This window comes from Sus scrofa, chromosome 8 (genome assembly GCF_054392235.1).
Source record: "Sus scrofa isolate SSC_HxYL_T2T_F1_AM1 chromosome 8, Sscrofa_HxYL_maternal_Yorkshire_Landrace_v2.0, whole genome shotgun sequence".
NCBI lineage: Eukaryota > Metazoa > Chordata > Mammalia > Artiodactyla > Suidae > Sus > Sus scrofa.
In genome coordinates, this window is record NC_139390.1 from 120,103,569 (window position 1) to 120,124,864 (window position 21,296).

The window sequence follows — 21,296 nt, forward strand, 5'->3', positions numbered from 1 at the left end:
AATAATACTGAGAGATCCTATGTGCCCTTCATCCATTTTCTCCTAATGGTAACATCTTGCAAAACTATTATACAATATCATAATCAGGATGCTGACATTCACACAGCTCTGTCAAGAGACAGAACATTTCCCTACCCACGAGGACCCCTCAGATGGACGGCCCTTTTACAGCAAAATCCACTTCCCTTCCACGACCACCCCTTTATTAACCCCTGGCAACCACTGTGTTCTCCACTTGTGTAATTTTGTCATTTCAAAATGTCATATAAATGGAATCATACAGTATGAAACATTTTGGGATTGGCTGTCTTCACTCAGCATAACTCCCTGGAGATTCATCCAAGTGTTGTATATATCAATAGTTTATTCTTTTTTTTTTTTTTTTTTTAATTGCTGGGTGGTGTTCCATGGTATGCTTTACCAGAGTTGGTTAGTCTAGTTACCTGTTGAAGGATATCTGAATTACTTCCAATTTGGGGCTTTTACAAATGAAGTTGCTATAAACATTTATGTACAGGTTTTTATGCGAACACAAGTTTTCATTTCTCTGGGATAAATGCCCAGAAGTACAATTGCTGGGTCATATGGTAGGCTTGGAAATTGAGAAATACTTTGTAGAATAAAATTTTATTTCATAATGGGTGGCTCTTGTGAACTAAGGGTTTTGATTGATTTTTCTCTGATGAAAAAAATCTGCTGTTATTGAAATTGTTTTTCCATTCATTGAAAGGTAAGGGTTTGTTTCTCTTGGGCTGTTTTCAAGTTTTCTTCTTTACTTTGTTTTTGGAAATTTGACAGTGATGTGTCTTGGTGTAGATTCTCTAGGGATTCTACCTGAGTTTCACTCAGCTTCTTTTTTTTTTTTTTTTTTTTCCTTTTGCCTAGGCCACTCCTGCGGTATATAGAGGTTCCCAGTCTAGGGGTCTAATCGGAGCTGTAGCCTCTGGCCTACGCCACAGCCACAGCAACCAGATCTGAGCCACGTCTGTGACCTACACCACAGCTTACAGCAATGCCAGATCCTTAACCCACTGAGTGAGGCCAGGGATCAAACCCGCAACCTCATGGTTCCTAGTTGGATTCATTAACCACTGAGCCACGATGGGAACTCCCTCAGCTTCTTGAATCTATAGATTTATGTATTTTACTGAATCTGGGATGTTTTCATCTTTTTTTAAAAAAATCATTTTCAGTTCCATCATCTTTCTTTTCTCCTTCTGGAACACTGGTGACAGGAATATTTGATCTTTATATATAGTTCTACAGGTCCTTGAGGCTCTGTTCCTTTTTTTGGCCTATTTTCCCTCTGTTATTCAGAATGGCTGCTTTCTATTGTTTGATCTTTAAGTTCACTGATTCTTTCATCCCCTCCATTCTGTTGTTGAGCCTACCCATTGGATTTGGTTGTTATTACTGCCTATTGCATTTTTCATTTCTAAATTTCCATTTGGTTCATTTTTATATTTTCTATTTCCTTGCAAAGAGTTTCTATTTTTTATTTGTTTTAAGCATGTTCATATCTGCTCATTGAAGCATTTTTACGATGGAACATTTTTATGATGTTACATAACTCTAATACCTCTACCCTCTCAGTGTTGGCATTTATTGATTGTCTTTGAAATCTTCATGGATATATATATTTTTTTCTTTTTATAGCTGCACCTGAAGCATATGGAAGTTCCCAGGCTAGGGTTGAATCAGAGCTGCAGCTGCCAGCCTATACCACAGCCATGGCAACACAGGATCCGAGCCACATCCATGACCTACACTGCAGCTTGTGGTAATACTGGATCCTTAACTCACTGAGTAAGGCCAGGGGTTGAACTTGCATCCTCACAGATGCTATATTGGGTTCTTAACCTGCTGAGCCACAAAAGGAACTCTATCTTCCTGGATCTTGATACAGGAAGTTATTTTCTATTAGAAATAGAGGAGAAAGATAGTGATTTTCTGTTAAAACCTAGAATTTAGGGCATTACATTATGACACACTGGATCTTACTTAAACCTGTTTTGGCTGCCTGTGAGACCTCTCTGCAGGGGAAGGGGGCAATTGCCTTATTACTGCTGGGGGCGGGGGGAGATATCCAAGTTTCCCTCTTGGCCTCTATTGACACTCAAGATGGGGTGCTCCTCTTTACTGCTGGGCAGAGGTGGGGGCTGTGCTCCCCACTAAGTCTCCATGGGGAGTCTGCCTGGGAGAGGAAGGAGGGCTCCACTGACACCACTGAGGGTGGCCTTGTTACCTCTGGGGAGTGGGGAAAGTCCTGACTCCCTACTTGGCCTTCTCTGGCATCATTTGGGCACAGAGGTTGGATCCCCTCATCACAGGCTGGTGAGAGTAGACCCTAGGCTCTCCATTCAGCCAAGACTATTGTGGGAGGGGTTTAGGATCATAATTTTTCTTTTCCTGTGGTTTTTGGCTGGATCAGAGAAGTTACTGACTAAAAATTTTCTTTTTTGCTACACTGCCTCATTCCTGGACCAATGGTTAGAGAGAGTCAGCTTTTGCTGTGGCTTTTCTTTTTTTTTTCTTTTGCCTGTGCCTACTGATATTTCCAACTGCTGACCTCTGTAGCCCCTAGTCTAGGATAAGATGAGGCAAAAGAAAACTCAGGGGACTCACCACCGCCTTGTTTCTTGGGTCCCAAGCTCCTTAGCTGGGTTGCCCTCCTGTTTGCACCTTTCAGACTCTTCTTGCTGTACACACAGTGCTGGGGTCTTGGCTACACTCAGTGGGAGGAACAGGGAGGAGCATGTCTACTCTACCTTCCTGGAAGCGGAAGCCCATGGTTTACTTTTAACAGGGACTCAAATAGTACAAGTTTTCCCTTGAGCTATAAAGCATGCCGTTTTAGCAACTACAAAGAACTAACGGAAGACTACAATTAAGGAAATCTTTAATCTTGAAATTAGCTAAATGAAATCATAGTGTCTGTACATTCTAATGTATAACAGGGAAAACTAAACAATGACTGTGTGTTAAAGGCCCAGAATTATGGAGTCCGTAGAGCTTAATTAATATTTTAAATCAAGAGTGCAAATCGAACTGTCTTCTGAGGTAACCCGAAACATCAAAATGAAATTAAGGACCCGGAGTGCTCAGAATGCTCACAATCTCTATTTTCCCCGGTGGAACTCTTCCTTTCCTCCCTCCCCCCTCCCTCCTCCCTCCCTCCCCCTGTCCCTCCCTCCCCCCTCTTTGTTTTTCTTTCTTTCTCTCTCCTTCTTCCTTCCTTCTCTTCTTTCACTTTTCTCTTTTTCATTTTAAAGCTGTGTTTTTTACACTACAGCTTCAGCCCTTATTTCTGAGCCATTAGATTTCTAATTTCAGCCATTAGACCCAACTGATTGGAACTCTCATTTAGAAAAATGTCACAAATCTATAAATTCTTCTGAACTAATCCTGAGAACACTTGAGCTAAGGATAACTCTACAGACTCCCTCTGTGGTAACTGGAAGAGTACTCTACAGCATTTTGCTTTCTGACTTTTCTACATATTCTGCTTAGAAGAGTATTTTGCAAACCACATTTACATCCCATTTTCACAAAGTGGGCCAAATTTTCATATTACTTGTTTTAGTTTTCACTTTAAAATTTTCTTAAAGCAATTTTTTAAAAAACTTGAAAAAGAAAGTTGTAAAAAAGGAAAAAAGAAAGAAAAGAAAATCATACTGGTAAAGTTGGATCTTGGAAAAAAAAAAAAAAAAAAAAAAACCGGGTTCCCGTTGTAGCACAGTGGAAACGAATCCAACTAGTATCCATGAGGATACAGATTTGATTCCTGGCCTCGCTCAGTGGGTTAAGGATCGGGTGTTGCCGTGAGCTGTGGTGTAGGTCACAGACACCGCTCAGATCTGGCGTTGCTGTGGCTCTGGCGTAGGACCGTGGCTACAGTTCCGATTAGACCCCTAGCCTGAGAACTTCCATATACCACGGGTGTGGCCCTAGAAAGCAAAAAAACACAAATAAAAATAAAAAATAAAGGTACCACAATCTCCCATAGTAAGCAAGTTCATATCTTGTAAATTTTAGAGCAAGAAAATTCTCCATGGTGTCCAATCTGCCTCCCTGTCTCTGATGCAATTCATAGTAAGATCTGTTGGTTTTTTTGAAAATAAATCTCACCAATTCACTGGATACATGACCCACGGTAGAAAACCAAAACTTTTTATTCGTATCTCTCCTTTAATTTCCACATACTGTAGACAAGACCAAAAACAAACAAGCCCCAATAAACTTTAATGTTAACAGCCAGCACAGCAGAGTAGCAAATTTTTGTCCCTCCGACTTACTGGTATTTCAGGACTGTTATTAAATCTTCCTCTAGCCTCTTCTTTCAGAAACTAAGTGATCCTGATTCTTAGAGACATTTTCCCCAAACCCTTTAATAATTTTGATTTTTCTCCTCTAATTTCTCTAGTTCCACCATATTTCAAATAATATGTGTAGCAGAGAAATGAACATGCAAGGTGTGTGCATGATTTTTATGGTTTTATATTTTTACTTTTTTCATTTGTTTAGGGCCACACCTGCGGCATCAGGCGAGGGGTCTGATCTGAGCTATAGCCGCTGGCCTACACCACAGCCACAGCAATGCTGAATCCGAGCTGTGACTGCGACCTACACTGCAGCTCACAGCCACACCGGATCCTTTAACCCACTGAGTGAGGCCAGGGATCCAACCTGCATCCTCATAGATCCTAGTTGGTTCTTTACTGCTGAGCCATGATGGGAGCTCCTATGATTTTATTTTTTTCCCCATTTTCTACTTTTTTTAAAAAAGACCTACTTCCTTCCTTCCTTCCTTTCTTGCTTTTTAGAGCTGCACCTGCAGCATATGGAAGTTCTCAGGCTAGGGGTTGAATCAGAGCTGCAGCTGCCAGCCTACACCATAGCCACAGTGACGCCAGAGCCCAGCTGAGTCGGTGACCTACACCACAGCTCAGGGCAACGCCAGATACTTAACCCACTGAATGAGGACGGATCAAACCCGTATCCTCATGGATAATAATTAGGTTCATAACCTGCTGAGCCACAATGGGAACTCCCTCTATTGTTATAGGTAAAACTTTTATATATTTCAAAACCAGAAGTTATAAAAGCACGTACAGTGAGTTTCTTTTCCATTCTTGTCTCAAAGCCCCCCAGCACCATTGCCCACTCCCAGGAATGGGCATAATTAGTTCCCTGAGACTCCTACCAGCGATACTCTGTATACATACAAGCAATCGTTTATATTCTGTTTCCCACACACCCTCACACTTTCCCTTTGTTTTTTTCCTCCTTCTAAGAATATTTTCAAAATCCTCCAGGTCAGAAAAGAACTTCTCCATCCTCATCTGCAGCTGCATTAGAGTCCTTTAGCCAGATGCCCCACAGTTTATTCAACTCGTCCCTTACTCCTGAACATTCCGACCTCTGTCACAAATGAGGCTGTGATGAATTTTCTAAACACATCGTTTAGTTTATAGGAGACTATACCTACAGGACAAATTCCTAGGAATAGCTGGTCAAAGCACGTGTGCAGTTGCAATGCTAATGATCTTGCCAAATTGCTTCCACTGGAGTTGTACCTATTCTTCTCTCTCCACGATTCAGGAGAGTGAGCACCTCTTCAGACTTTCCCCCATGCCCTGCTGGCAACCTTTTTACTCTCTGACTCTCTGATTGGTGACATACTGAATCTCAGTTGCGTGAGGCTGAGCAAATCACATTTCAGTCATTTGTATTTTCTTATTTTGTGAGCTGTCTCGCACATGATATTGGAATGCTTACCTGGACAGGTCTGGAGACGGTGGGAGGATGACTTCTATGACCACACGGGCAGAGAAAGGGCCAGGGCTTAACATGGCAGAGCTGCAGGGGCCCGTGCAGCAAGAAGTGGGACTATTTGCCAGCACACAGTGCAGACTTGGACAGTGGTAACTTCAGTCTGGTGCAGAAACAGTTCTAGCTCGTGTCCCTGGTGCAAATTCCTAGGTGGGTAATCATTTCAAAGAGAGTTATCAGCAGATATTATGCTCCAGGTGAACCTGGCAATCAGGAAATTATAAGACAAACAAAACAATCATGAAAATATGTCATACTCCCCTCATGTAAGACTTTATCATCTATCAGCACTAAAGAAATGTGGTCTTGCAGGTACTAAATCTAGGAAGGAAAATATATGTAGGCATGTAGATGATAGACAGCTACGTTGGCCTACTGAAGACTATACCCTGGGAGACAGCCTCTCAGAGAGGCCTGAGGAACTGCTCCGAAGAGGTAAGAGGGGAGATCAGCACATATGCGATTTTGGCGAAGGGGGTACATGCAACCAAGCCCACATCTCAGTAGAAAGCTGCCACTCGTCATGAGGAACAGACATCTTAGTTAATGGCTTTGGTGCTTTTTTGTATGGGAAGATGCAAGAGGTTGGGTTTATAAAAATTTTCTCCTGAAAATATCTAACTATTTGAAGGCTGAGTCTGCTAGGTTTCCCAGAGCACAGAGTGCCTCATCCTGATCTCAGCCTGGAACTCGTCTCAGGGTGTGCTGGAGGTCAGTGACTGCAGTGGCTAGTGACGCAATCCTTGTAGAGCTGGATAGTGAGCGACATTCTTCATTTGGCCCATACATATATAGTATATGTTATATTTAATAAATAATAACATATATATTATATATCAGTATTCAAGTATTTTGCACCTTTATAACAGTAAATATGGTTTGCTCTAAGCATTAGCTCAACCACTAATTGTTTGATGGTAAAATTGTTACCAACTATTTAGAAAGTTATATACAACAACTATAAGAACTATAAGAACAAAACAAACAAGCAAGTTAGTATATGTGCTCTGTGCGTGTGTGTGTTGCGGGGTGCTCTTTTACTGTAAGAGGCATTTTCTTGCAAATGTCAAAGGCTCACTATGACTTTCAAATGAGCTAAAAATGTATTTAAAAGATAGACTTAATTTTTCAGCTTACTCAAAGATATATGCGACACTTGTAAGGCTGTGCAGTTAGACAAGCAGGAAGGTTTCTTTCCAAGTCATTCTAGCTCCTCTCGCCCATCTCTGGGCAAGCCAACCCTGGAATAACTTGAAGTCCCTGCAGCTGAGGATGTTTGCTTGCCCGACCCAGATGGGCACTGATAACCTCGAAGCTGTGACTGATCACAGACGTGGCTCTTTCAAGGCCTGAAGGCCCCTGGGCCAACTGAAGCCGTAGGGGGGTTGGATAAACACTTTGCCATGTGGCATGAGATGACAAAGAGGGCAGCACCTGAAAATGTCCGGGCCCTGAGTTCAGAGTAGAAGGGGGGTTCTGAAAGCCATGTGCATCCAGTTAAGAATGGGAATAAGCACAAAACAATATTAACTTTAGAAATGAGATGAAAGCCCATGTGTGCTAGCTTTCACACAGAAGGGGAGACCCCGAGAACCTCCCACCCCCTTCAGCACTGCTTTTAGATGGAAATGATTTTGTTGAATATACCAACACAAAAGGAAGATACAAATGCAGCGAAGAGCCTTAGCAAAGAACAATTATATGCAAGTAGGTTACATGAAAATATAGTCTCAAGTGTATGCTATCTTGTGAATATTAATTAAGAAAATTATTCTCAGAGCAGCTAGTGTTTAAAACAAGATCTAATCTCTGCTGAGTGGGCCTGCCATCCTCTCTCTCCATGTTTAACTTCAAAGGGCTTTGGAGTTGGGGCAAATGAGATTATTATTACTTCAATCTAGAGAGGAAACATTTTCTAACCAATTTGAGAGTAAATTCCAGAATTACCCATAGCAGTTCATACAAAGTAGGAAACCAATATTCCACACTCATGAATGCCGACATGCTAAAATGTTTCTTAACTTCTTTCACCTGATCTATTCTACTCTTCCACAAAAATCGCATGTTTCAAATACAGAGCTAGAGAAAGATGCGAGCCAGCTGAAGATACATTTTTATGTACCTGTTCTTTTCTTTGACTTGAGGCCATTTGAAATAGTACTCGTGTTAACCATAGCTAACATCATATGCCTCTGTGTTTTTCCTTCTATTAGCTCGTTTAATCATCATAAAAGCCCTGTGAGGTTTTTATGGTAAACAGATATGGAGAGGGAAATATATTCATTTGCCATAAGAAACTACCACAAACCGGGTGGCTTAAACAACAGAAATGTATTTTCTCACAGTTTTGGAGGCTAGATGATCAAGATTGAGGACAAGTTCAGGGCACAAGCAGGGCTGCTTTCTCCCAAAGCCTCTCTCCTCACCCTGCAGATGGCCACCTTCCCTCTCTGTCCTCACATGTCTGTGCTCTGGACATGCACAGGTGTCCCTCTGTGTGTCAGATTTCCTCCTCTCAGACGGACTCCAGTTGGACTGGATTAGGGCCCACCACACCAACCTCATTTGACCTGAATCACCTCTGTCCAGGCCTTATCTCCAAATGCAGCCACATGCCTGCATTCACAAACACAGGTACTGGGGATTACAGCTTCAACACATGGATTTTTTTTGGGGGGGTGGAGGGGGGAGGGATCATAATTCAAACCATAACAGCAGAGTTGCCACCCCATGTTCCCACAACAGGTCAGAAGTGGACCTGGAATTTCAACCTTGGCACCAGAGTCAATGCTTAAGCACCACGCTCTGCTGCCCTGTCGGCATAGCCTGCCTGAGAAAAGGCAATATACATCTGTTTCAATCAGGACAATGGTCTGATGTCCTGTACAACTCAGGATAGGAGGATAAAAGCAAGACACTGAAAAAACAAACATTTATTACAACTAGTAAAATCAAATCACACTCATAGATTACTAAGACCTTCCATATGAATTTGGCAGATGGCGCATTTTTTTTTTTTTTAATTAGGAGAAGATAACCGATTACCTAATGTTAGAGTTTTAGCTGTTGGTGAAAGTAGTGCTGCTGGCATTCAGCACTCCCACACGACTGTAAGAGATGCTGGGTGTGTTGCGGGGGGTGGGGTACGGAAGTGCCCAGATGCTGAGTGGATACGGTTACAATGGGATGAGAAAGGCAGATGGAGACTAGAGACAGAACAGCTGCAGGTGTGGACTGGACGTGGATAAAGGCAAACATAGCCACGCCGGTTCCCCAACAGTCCGGCACGCTGCTGTGGTGCCCCAGGGCAGGTTGGAGGTGAAAGGAAGTGTGTTCTGACATTTGGGGATGAAATATCAGGCTCCAGCAGGCAGGGCCAGCCTTGTCACCTGCCATTTGCCCTGCACACCAGCTCAGCGAGCCTACCCTGGTTTCCAGACATGCTGAGCAGGCCCCACACACGCCTGTGTTCCCTCTGCCACGAAGGCCCTTCATCACCACCACCCTCCCCATCTCCCCAGCAGGTAAAACTCGCCTCACGGTTTCTGACAACCCTCTACCTTGGAAAACGAGATGGTCCCTTCCTTTACCATCCCTTTATCTTCATCATTTTGCTCTATTCCAGCCCTTTTTATGTATTAATCTGTTTCTGCGTCTCCTTCACTTAATAAAATCTTGGTAAATATTACCACATCTTTTGCCTTTTTATATCTGCTGCTCCTGATACCATGCTGGGCACATCATAGGTACCCGGCAAGTAACTGCAGAGTCAGTGTTCATCTCAGAGAAATCCAAAGTCCCAGAGACATGTTTTCTTTGGTCTGCACACCCTTCAAAACAATACTAGACATGCCGTTAATGTTCACAACTTCAGAGGTTTCACAGGCCAAGTGGATTGTTTGCTTTAAAAATCCAAAGAGCTGGTCCACCAGGTTTGACATCCCACACGCAAGGAGTTGAAATTTCCTAGTGGCCATGCCCTTTGGGGAAGACACTTGCTTTGCCCCAGTCTCTACCCCTCCCTAAACCTTTCTGCCTCACACCTGCCCTCTTCACTCATTTGTGAAATTCACCTCACCCCTGTTAGGCATCTTGCCTTGTTAGGCACCCCAGTCCCATCAGACGGAGTCCTCAGATTCTCCTCACTGTTGCCGGCCCCGCCCAGCACAGGCGGGCTACAGTGGTTTTCCATCATCCGATTTTTGCCTTAACCACGTCTCCCTCCCTCAGTCTCCTCTGAAAGGGCAAAAGAGGTGGGAGGAGGATGCTTCTTTGATTCATGGAAAGGGAGCTCAAGGAAAGATCTGTCTTCTTCTGGCATATCAGGTGTTGGCACTGGTGAGAGGCAGGATACTGGCTGGGATGCGCAAACAAGCCAGCTGGGAATGGCCGTCCCTCTATTTCAGCCAGCAAACACCTTTTCAAAGCCTACTTTGCATAAGACAGTTCCGCTGACCACATTAGAGTCACAGGGGAATAGTTACCTCTGGAACTTCCTTTCTGCAACAGTAGCACCCTGTTTAAGGCAACCAAGGATGCAATATGATCGTCTCATATATATGCTGCCATGAGGTTTCAGACCACCATACTGGCATGGGCTTTCACCGTTGAAAAAATAAATGAAAGCTCTCTGGAAATAATAGGAGCACTGTGTCCTGGAACCTGAAGAATAATAATCCCAGGCCATCAGTCATCCAAGCTGAAAACAGTTTCTTCCTCTCTCTTTGCTGTGCCTGGGCTGACATGACATGGACCCTTAGCCCAGAAGCGACATGAGCCGGGTCAGGGACACAGAAGAGGCAGCTCCCGCCACTGCTGAAATGCCCAGAAAGACAGAGGACCCTTCCTTTACAAAGGGTGAGAGTTACTTTCCATGTGTTAACGTGAAGCACATTTGGGGAAGACAGATTGCGCTTCGTGGGCCCCAGATACCGGACTCGAGGGAGACCCTCATCCCCAGATTGGAGGCTGTTCCAGGATGCAAACCATGTATGGAGAGTTGCATATTCAGAAGATCAGTGAGTTTTCTTCATGCATGATGGCCTCACAACAATCTGAAGCAGTGGGCATTATCCTTATACCCATTTAACAGATGGCAAGGCTGCAGCTAAAGGCGAATCAAAGCCACCAAGCTCATGAGGCAAGGTTACAGTCTGAACCCAGGTCTGTCTATCTGACCCCACAGCCCTGCTCCTAGCTCCTCACTCTCTGTTACCTCCCCGATCATTCTCTTACATCACAAATACCAAGCACTTACTGTGAGCCAGGCACTGTTCTAGGTGCTCCGGAGACAGAAATGAACAAAGCAGAAAAGAAAACTTGCCCTCAAAGAAGCGACATTCAACCCAGCATACACTGCAGCGTTGTGGAGCCTACAGTCCCTGGTTGTGGAGACGGGTCCCAGGGGGGTCTCACTTGTGAAGTACTCAGGGCATGGTCTTAGTATATGTATTTGTATTTCTGAAGTAAATTCAAGGGGCTAAAAAAGTTCATGCTCAATTTCAAAATGAGGTTGGGGTGTGTTCTACCAGTTTTTTCCCGCAGGGGGGAAAAAAAAAATCCCCCAATTGTAATTCCCTTCTGAACTCAGCCACATGTTGAGATAAGGAAGGTGAGGTTATAAATCAACTCAGCTCCTTTGGGAGAAAAATTATAGTAATAAGCTTTTAAAAAACGATGATAATAATAAGCTATATGATTTCAAAGTGACTCACCACTACTCCCTCCCCCCTTTTTTGACAACTGAAATTGATTTTGAAAGGAAAGGCTGTGGAGATTTTCGTAGAATACAATCCAGACGTTCTAAATCTAAACCCTCTCACCAAAGAGACTGCAGATCTGGAGAGCCTGGGCTCTGTTGATAATGTCCTACTCTGTGCCCGACATACTACACCCGTCACCATGTGTCACTCAACATGCCTGAGAGCTCCTAGATGAAGGAAATAAAGATGGAATGATATTAAGACTGAAATCAATACAGCTTTCTTTTACATTTCCCAATAGTCTCAATAACTTCAAAGAAACAGATATGAATATAATTAATGAGCAGAACAAACACCAGTGGAAAGTAAATCTGGACCTTGTTTTATGAGCACTGATGGAATGATGGATTTAGAATTTCAGACATGTTTGTTGGCAAAACTGACTGCTCACTCGTTTCCAAATGGTATAGGCTTTTAGAGCAGCTGAAGTTGCATCAGCCTGGGTGCCCCTTAGGAAAAATACTTGCTGGAACCACTTGGTACCCGACTAAACAGAGCCCTTGTACTTTGATGGATTCGGCCGAGTTAAAATTTATGTTTGAATCAGTATTAGGATGAATCGTCTGACCAGCTCACCATTTGGCTGCTTCTGCAAGCTAATCCTGCTTTAAAATATGTATATTCTTAGGAATCTGACCAAACTGAATAACAACAATGCTCAGAAGAAATTCTCTCTTGCACTTGGAAAAGAAATAAGAGCCCTTGTTAGAGAATGGTTGCAAAAGCTACAGGAAAAAAAACGTGTACTTTGCTGTGGGACTAACTCTGTCTCTAATTGTGTGGCTTCTTTTGGGAAATTCTTCAACTGATCCTCAGGTCCCTCATCAGTAGTAATACAAGTATATTTATTAGGTGTTCACTGTGTATTAGACCAACTCTTAAAAGTATGAACTTTTAAGGGTCACATACTTAGCTCTTTTAACCCTCCCAACAGCAGTCCTAGGAAGCAGTTCTAGACAGCCCCCTTTCATAGATGAGGAAACTGAGACTCAGAGAGTTGCAATGACTGACCTGTGCGTTAAAGAACGTGAAAACTGGCATTTTAAGTGAGTATCTTGACTCCAGGGCTTCCATCCTTAACCTCTGGCGATTGTCCCAGCTAGGAGTTCATTTACACAACCCTGGCTGAGGGGACTTATTCTGTGTTTCAGTTGCCTGGTCCCTAAAATGATAAAATACTTGCCTGCCTTACATCCTGAACTTAGAATATTTGGCACACCAAAATCAAAAGAGGAGGAGAAAATGAATGGCAAATTGTGATTGTTTCTATGTGGTGGAATGAGAAGCAGCTGGGGAAAATAGTCCTTTTAACTTCTTCTAGCCTACCTATAGCATCAGAGATCCGGGTTTACTTGTCCTTTGCTCCTAAGCCCTCTTAGCTCACTGTGGCCAATTTAAACAATTAACTACCTGGGTATAGTGTAACGGGTCTACAGAGCAACAACAGAAGCTTTCTGGTAATTTTTCATGAGAATAAAGTGTGTGGAATCCCACCAAAGCATCTAGGCTTTAGAGTGATTGTTAAAAAGCCAGACTTTTTTTTTTTTTTGCTTTTTAGGGCCACATCCATGGCATATGGAAGTTCCCCCGCTAGGGGTCAGATCGTAGCTGCAGCTTCTAGCCTACACCACAGCCACAGCAACACCAGATCTGAGCCTCATCTGTGGCCTACACCACAGCTCACGGCAACGCCAGATCCTTAACCCACTGAGCGAGGCCAGGGATTGAACCCACATCCTTATGGATTCTAGTGGTTCATTAACTGCTGAGCCAAGAAGGGAACTCCAAAGCTAGACTATTAATGTAAAGTTTTGTTTTTTTTTTTTTTTTTTTTTTTTTTCCTCCAGGAGCACAAATTCACTAATTTTTACTCTATAGTACTGGTCCAACATTTGGGCCCAGCAACAATCCCATTTCTAACATGTTTGGCTGCCAAGGGCTACAGATACTCACACATAGCCAGCTAACATCGCTGCAAGCAAAGTCTCCTTACAAGACTTACACACAGAGAAAGGGAAATAACAGTTTGTTCCGGTGACTGTCATGAAAGATACGCAAAAGTCTTGATAGTCCTTCTTTTAAACATGTTATAAAAAGAGAAACTGTTCACACCTTTAATAGGAGGAGGAAGACACAAGATGTGTAAGTCTTGATCCAGAGGCTGTTGGGTCCCGGGGGCAGGAGGCAGAGGGGGCTCTGGGGCGGGCGGGGGAGGGGGCAAGGGGGGTGCTGCTCTGTCTGAGCGGGGCTGACGATGATCCCCGGGCTTCTGTGCCCACATGGAAGGGGCATCCAGGATGCTTCCTGCTCCAGTGGCAGCGCTTGCTCACACCATGCAGCAAAATTGAAAACATCGGGTCAGGCCAAAGAGAGTTGGGGGGGAGCAAAAAGAAACAGCCGCTCACATGAGCGTACCCTTGGTCTTTTTTTATGTGGTAAGGAAATCGAAGACTTAATCAGTAGCCTTAATTGAAAGGCTCAGTGAGGGGGATCTCTAAGCTCCTCTTCCTGCTATTAATTTTAATTTTAGCCCTCTCGCAGGGTATTGACAGGAGTGAAGGTGACTCTTGGGGACCAGCCATTTAGAACCGTGTGGCCCCCTGGAGAGAGGGTGAAACCATCCCCTCTATAATCTGCAAGGCCACTGCGGGACCAGGGACGCCGGGTGGAGTCACCAGGGGAGGGGGCCTGATGGCTCTGTCCCCTTCAGACCTGTTCTTCTGAAGCCTTCCGTCATCCTCTGCTGTGCGCAAGTGCTGGCACACCTTCCTCCCGCCCAAAGACGCGGACTCGCCCGGGGCCCTCCATCAGTCACCTCTCCTAAAGGTCACATTCTCCCATGGGTAAGAGTCCAGAAAATGAACCAATTGAGTAAGAGCAAGGAGTGCTCTGAGGAGCTTTAAAGGACTTAGAGGAACCCCACCTACTCTTTCCCCCAGGTTTCTGCAAAGTCATTGACCGCTCCTACTAAGTGCTAACCTCAAATCTGCCTGGTGCTCATACAGATCCCGCTTTGGTGCCCACAACTCACTGTTCTACAGGATGAACGTTCTACTGTGGGTATTAAGACTTTAATAGTGTCTCCTTTGTGCTTTCACCAGTTTAAAGCCAGAGCAAAACATAATTATAGCAAAAGGCTGTTAATGGATTAGGTGGTGGCTTTTGCCGCCTTACCCTGTGCCTGTCTTTTCCTCCACTCGGCTCTGTGCTGGCTCCCATCATCTTCTAATTATCTACTCTTCTTTTTGCTTGACAGCTTTAGATGTTATAAGGGTATTAGCCGAATCCAAATTAAATTTCTTCTTCTTCTCTCTCTCTCTCTCTCTTTTTTTTTTTTTTGAAGGAAATGAAAGAACGAGTAGTTTCTTTTTAGGAGTGGCATGCTTCACTCCAATCAAACGGGAAAGATGTGTAAGAGCATCTATGGTTTCAAATCCATGAAGCCAAGTAAACCCCAAATCAACTCTAACCCTGCCTTGGGCACAGTGGGCATATTCAGTCTCTTCTCCACCTTAGGATTTTCACCTGAAAAAAAAAAAAATGAAATAATCACACTTACTAATCTCAGAGTGCCAATTGGTGGATTTAACAGCGCCCTGAAAACGAGACTCTTCTGTTTAATGAAGCATCTCATTCAAAGGTTCATTCAGCTAATAAAACCCCCGTTTTTCACTTGTGTTTGAAGCCAGGCCATTATTCTTTTGCGTGTGGTTTGAACCAGTTTTCCGTGAGCTGTGGTGGCTCCTGAGGATGGATATGAATGGCACTTATTAGGAAGGGAAGAGCTCATGAATTCAGATCATCCTTAATGCTGAAATGAGCTGTAATGAAGGCCTGAGATCGAAGTGCTTGAGGAGCAACGGCAGATGAATGGGCCCCAGAGCCTGGTCCTGGGTCGCTGCAGAAAAGGATTAGGAAACTTCACTTAAGTAGCCAGAAAGGTTTCCACAGACTAGCCTGCTTTGCATTTAATTGTTTATGGGATTCGTGGACGAAAGATATACAAATAGCCTCCCTCAGAGAAAACGGTGTTATCAGATATTTTCCACAAGGGAGAGGAAAGGCTTTAAATTAGCAGCAAGAAGAACAGAAGCAAGGCCATTCTTAACTCACAGGGTGGGGGGTAGGGGGGTGGAGGCCAAGGGAAGAGCCCAGACCCAGAAAGAGGGGGAGAAAGGGAAAGGAGGCGAGAGAAGGAGCACCCACCTAGCCTTCAGAATAAGCACAGAGCCTCCTTCCAGGGAGAAGCATATGCCTCTTTTCCTAAATACTGAACATGAAGCAACACAGAGCGCCTGAATTGCAGCCAGGCTCCCTCCCTGCCCCTCATCGGAGCAGCAAGATCCAGGGGGAATGGAAAGCAGATGCAGTGGCCTAAGTGCTCCAACGTTTCACTCTCCTCCTTGAAAAGATGTCAAGGAGTATTTGCGTTACCTCCCTGGAAAACGCAGAGACATTCCCTTACAGGATGAGTGAAAGATGAGTACAAAGAGTTAATTTGAAATCAATCAAGCCCTGTGTGTTCGTCTACTGCTTCAGAAATCCTTCTATTTTAATGATGAATTTATTTTCAAAGCAGTGCAGATCCTTTTGAGGGGAATTCCACCTCTCACAGCTGCGCAACGTGCCCTGCAGTGTTGAGCTTTCTCGCCCACCTGCTCTTTGTAAAACAGCGTGGACTTCCCGGAGCTGAGACAGTGCCAAGCTGGCTGAGGCTGCCGAAGAGCCATCCTCAGCCTGCAGCCACCGAAGTGTCAGTGAGTACACCGCAAACCCCTGCAAAACAGGCAGAGCAACTTGGTGGAGCCACGCAACCACATGGCAAAGCCACAGACTCCCTCTCACCTTGCAAAGGACCCTCTTGAATTTTTTATGGTTGATCTGTTAACCTAACTTGGCTTCCCCTGCTGCCCTGTTCAAAAGCAATTGCATTGAAAATATTATTGGCAAAAATTTTTTCAAAACATCACACCTGAAAAACGCTAAACGAAATTCCCATTTCATATTCCAAGTACAACTCCCGAAGAGACTAGAGGATTCTATCTACTTTAACCGGGATAGAGCTGACATGTTTGTTTTGAAACAGCATCTGGCCATGACTTTAAAAGCTCCACTTAATAGCTTTTGGTTCCTTTTTTTCCCCGTCTCTTTTCGAATACATCTGATTGCAATATTCTGAAATTTAAATGTGATTGCTACGCATTTGGTTATCAACAAAGAATTTCTAGATTAATGCAGAAGCACATTTAAGAGGCAGAATGCTGTCTCTTTGTGCCTTTGAGGGCATCCATGGTTTTAACTAGGAGGATTATGAGATCTGACCCTTAGCAGTGAAATACGCTTTGTTCCCCTCTGTAAAAAGATTTGTCCTTCTAGCTCATTAAGTCATCTGAGATCCACTGTTACTTATCCACTCCCAATGTTATAGCAAACATAACATAAACATTGTACCAAAGTACCTATTTTACAAGTGTGATTCATTGGAAAAAATGCACAATTTGTTCTAAGCTAACTTTAATGGCATGTACACTGCATAACCTTTATTCTTTTCTTTCAACTTCAATACCTGTTTTTTCACATTTTCACAGTTCTCTCAAGGTTGACCGAGAATCTCAAAATAAGATGATGAACGATCCATGTGTGTCACAGCAGTGATAGTAACAGTGACGGACTAAAGGCAGAGGATGGAACTGGTTTGAGCTTCACTGAGTAAGGTTTAATATTATCACCCTAGAGCATCAAACTTCATGCGCTTTCTGTCAGTCTCTGCTGTGAATAAGACAAAGATCACTGTTTATGCTATAGCATTATATAATTTAGACATCTATAAAATGCAGCTCGAGCTCAAGAGTTACTCAGACAGCAATTTAAAGATTTTCCGGGATACAGCATGCTTCAGTGAAGCGTACACTTTATTCCTATTGAATAGATAGAACTTGCATACCCCCAGGTACTTGAAAGGAAGAGAATTTTCAGGATGCCTCTGCTGGCACTCATCACTTCTAGCCTTAATGTCCTAGTGGACCCACTAGTGACCACAGTGTTACACACGCAGGCTACTAGGTGACTCTGCAGACACAGCGTGTTACACAGATAATTACCAGACAACTGGGAAGATGGCCACATGGCAGTCAGTGCCTTTTCCCCTTTGCCATGCACTAACTTGGTTAATTAAGACTTGTGTTTAACATACAAAGCATTCACCTAGCAATAGTTTAGTTTGATTTATCAAAATATTTAAATATTTTATTTCCATTAGGGGAGTTTATTGCTTCCAACTGAAAATCTAAAGCAGAATCAAATGGGAAGCTTGTTAAATCCTCACAGTAAAAACCTTCTGGTTGTGCTTCCTCTAATTCTGGGTCTACTTGTTGGTGTATAAGCCCGCTGACTCCTGCTGCAGTTCCTTCATTGTGCACTGTAGGCTGGGAAATCATTCTAGAAACATGAGAGCAGCAATTTGGAGTTTTGCCCCGCCTCATATTTTAAGAACTCAAAATTTGTGTTAGGAATGTTTTCAAATCTGCTCATGGGTGTTTGGCTAAACTGGATTGTTCATGGTGATATCCTCAAAGCCAACACAGTGTAGGGCACACAGCAGATTAACACAGAATTGAGTTGCTTCCCAGCAACCACTTTTCCTCCACTGGGGAGCGGCTGTGTGGTTTGTATGGGATTGTCTACTTCTCCTCCAACTCCACAGGTGGACCCTAAATACCCTAGACCAATCAGGGCCATCCCAGTTTCTCACCCACAGTGATTGGTCTAGAGAAGGCACAGCACCCAAGCTGGTCCAATAGGACCGAAGCCCGGACCTCCGCTTATTAAGAGAGAAATTCTTTCTCACTCTAGAGGGCTGTGCAGTTATGTATAGAGCCTATTTTAAAGTACATAGCCATTTTTCTACTTGGGAGAAAACTAGCCTGAGAATAAAGGCAGTACCCAGAGGAAAGCTAGAACTGATAGAGTTTAAAGAAACAGAGCCCCGAAACTTGAAATAACCCTGAACTTTTTCAGTCATATAAGCCAACAAATATGTTTATTGCTTAAGCCACCTTGAACTTCAGTTATTTGCAATCAAAAGCTTCCAAATTAACATGAAATGGTTCAACAAATATTTGTTGAATGATTGCCTATAGATATTACAATTTAGTTTCCATAAAATTATACCATTATTAATAACCACATTTCTGTTACTAAACTTCCTATCATCAGCAAGCTCTAGAAATGATTTGAAAATCGTAAAGTATTGTTATTTTCCATTGATGGTAACAGACCATCACCTGGAGAGGTAATGGACAGAAAAAGATGTAATCAGTTCCTGAAAGATCACTGGATGCTCCCATAGAAATAAAGCATGTTCATGTACTCACTACACAAATGTGAAGTGAGGCACAGAGTTTGAGGTTGTGACGGTTAGATCTTTTAGACAAATCCCCTAACGTTCACCACGAGGAAGACAAGAACATCCTAAAAAACAGTGATGGACTTGTTCTAGGCCATGTACCCTCTCACTTGCTCTTCCAATGACAAACAGCCACAGCCATAACCACAAGGCAGCTGGCCAGGGTACAGACTGGCTCTAAGCCCTCTCAAGACCATATCTAAGCCAAGTTAATTCGTCCTCCCACTGACTGTGGAATGAGAGCCTAAGAGGGCGGGAACTTGACTTTTTCTCCACTGCGTCCCCACACCTAGTACGTGACACATGCAATATGTCTGCATGTGATCAGTTCGTGACAATCAGCAGGCTCTCAACCTTGATTTGTTGAGTACATGGATGACCATTTACGACTTGGGTCTCATTTGCCCTCATCTTATTCTGAGCTTCCTATAAGAAGGTGGAGGAAGTGAAAGACATCATTTAGTTAATTTGGGTTCCCCCCCAGCTGCTCTTTGATCATTTGGACACCTACTGGGTTCCTGCTTCCATCTAAAGTCTCTTCAAGGTAGCCTCACGCACCCTCCAGGCATTTTTCTCAACGGGAAACACAGGGTGGGCCTATCAGGAGAGAAACTGGTGAGTCTTTAACTTAAAGAACAGGATGTAAGTGAACTCTTTCTGCTGACTGTGCAATCTTAGGATGGGTTTGGCCCTAAAAGGCAAAAAAAAAAGGAAGAAAAAGATAGAGGGAGTCCTCCACTCCCACGTAAGCACAAGAGGGTTCTGAAGCGGACCGCCTGGGTTCCAATCACAGCCCTGCTATTTCCTAGCTGCGCAAACTTGGACAAGTTTCCTTACTTTTATGTGCCTCAGTTTCCCCAATTATAAATAGAGAGGACAATCATATTGCTTTATAGGGTGTTGTGAGGATTAAATAAATATATACAATTCAGTACATGGAATATGTTGTGAAAGTTTTAGATATATTATATGTTGTTTTAGACACTGGAGTTCCCACAATGTTTAGCTCTAAAGAATTCAAAGGTCTTGCTGCCAACAAAACAAAAAGACTTATTTAAAACAAAACAATACATTTGGGGTCTTTAATTAGGATGTAGCAGGGAATCCTACTTACAAAGGTCCGGTAGACTGACACTAACCTCTGCAGCCACTGCCCCACTGTTGTCATTAACACCACACCTCATCGCCCACCAGAGACTCCCCGTGTGTTTAACTCAGTACAATGGGCTGCCGCCGCTCCTGTGAGCTGGCTTTTTCTCCCCAAGATTATTCTGCAGTTCTATTTAAACGGCCTCTGTGTAGCTGGGCGACGGATGCCTGGTGCTAGAAGCGAAGGACTCCGTGGCTAATCGCCCGCATTCCTGTGAAGACTGAAGGAAAAGATAAATTTCCTTAACACTCAACATTTCAAGGGAAGGCATTTTCTTAACAGAAAATGGTGAATATCTGAAAAGATTGAAACCTCGGGCAGTTTAAAATTTGCAAGGATGGAGTGCCTGGCAGTTCAACTGCTTTAAAATTCCTTTTCCAAAGATATCATATGAATTTAAATAAAACTTGAATGATTATGGTAATTATTCACACTAATAGCCTTGCTCAGAAACTCCTTTATCTGTCATTTCACTTCCAGAATGTTGTAGACTGCCAGGCATTCCTTCTTTCCTGTACCTGGGGAAGAGGGTTTCAGTTCCTTGATGCCATGCTCTGGAACTGAGATTATGGTACAGTCTATTTTTGGACTCACCCCATCTCATCAGGCCCTGTCCTCATCCTCTTCTTCATCCTCAGTAAATCCATTCTCCTAGTTTGCTCCCCTAACACTGAGCTCATATCTCTTCTGATATCTGGCTTACATTTAAAATTTGTTTAATATTTGTTTTTCCTTTTCCTCCTGCTCTTCTTCTGTTCCTCCTTCCCTTCTTGTCTCTCTTTCAGCTCACTCAGAATAAAGGGGCGGGGGGAACCACTCCTGCCTATTCCTCAGGCCTAAGGTAGGACAGGAGGGTCTCTGTCCCAGAAATATGTTAAGATTAATCCAATTTGCAAGGGCATGTAGGAGCTGTAAATATTTATGGACACTAGAGAAGAAACTGACTCAAGCACACAAAGTAAAGGAACTGGATGGAGGAATGGCTAAACACCAGTGACCCCAGATGTCGCTCCCTGGGCGCCAGGTACAATTAGCCGCCAGTGCCTCCCTTCTGGGGTGGGAGGCGGCGGGAGGGTGGGAAGTCAATCCTGGCATCAGGAGCAGTAGAAGTATTCTCTCCCTTTTCTCTACCCCTGGCCCATTTCTA

At 43.6% G+C, this 21,296-nt stretch overlaps 1 long non-coding RNA gene across 4 annotated transcripts in view; it reads right to left on the bottom strand.

Annotated features, from left to right (window-relative positions):
- The window catches only part of LOC100738196 (uncharacterized), a 282,304-nt gene that overhangs the window by 89,948 nt on the left and 171,060 nt on the right, over positions 1-21,296 (bottom strand). Inside the window, exon 5 of one of the 4 annotated variants that reach the window (XR_014813236.1) lies at positions 5,779-5,978. The exons of the other annotated variants lie outside the window; for them this stretch is intronic. This is a non-coding gene — a long non-coding RNA (uncharacterized LOC100738196). The remainder of the gene's footprint in view (positions 1-5,778; positions 5,979-21,296) is intronic. 4 annotated transcript variants of the gene reach the window in all.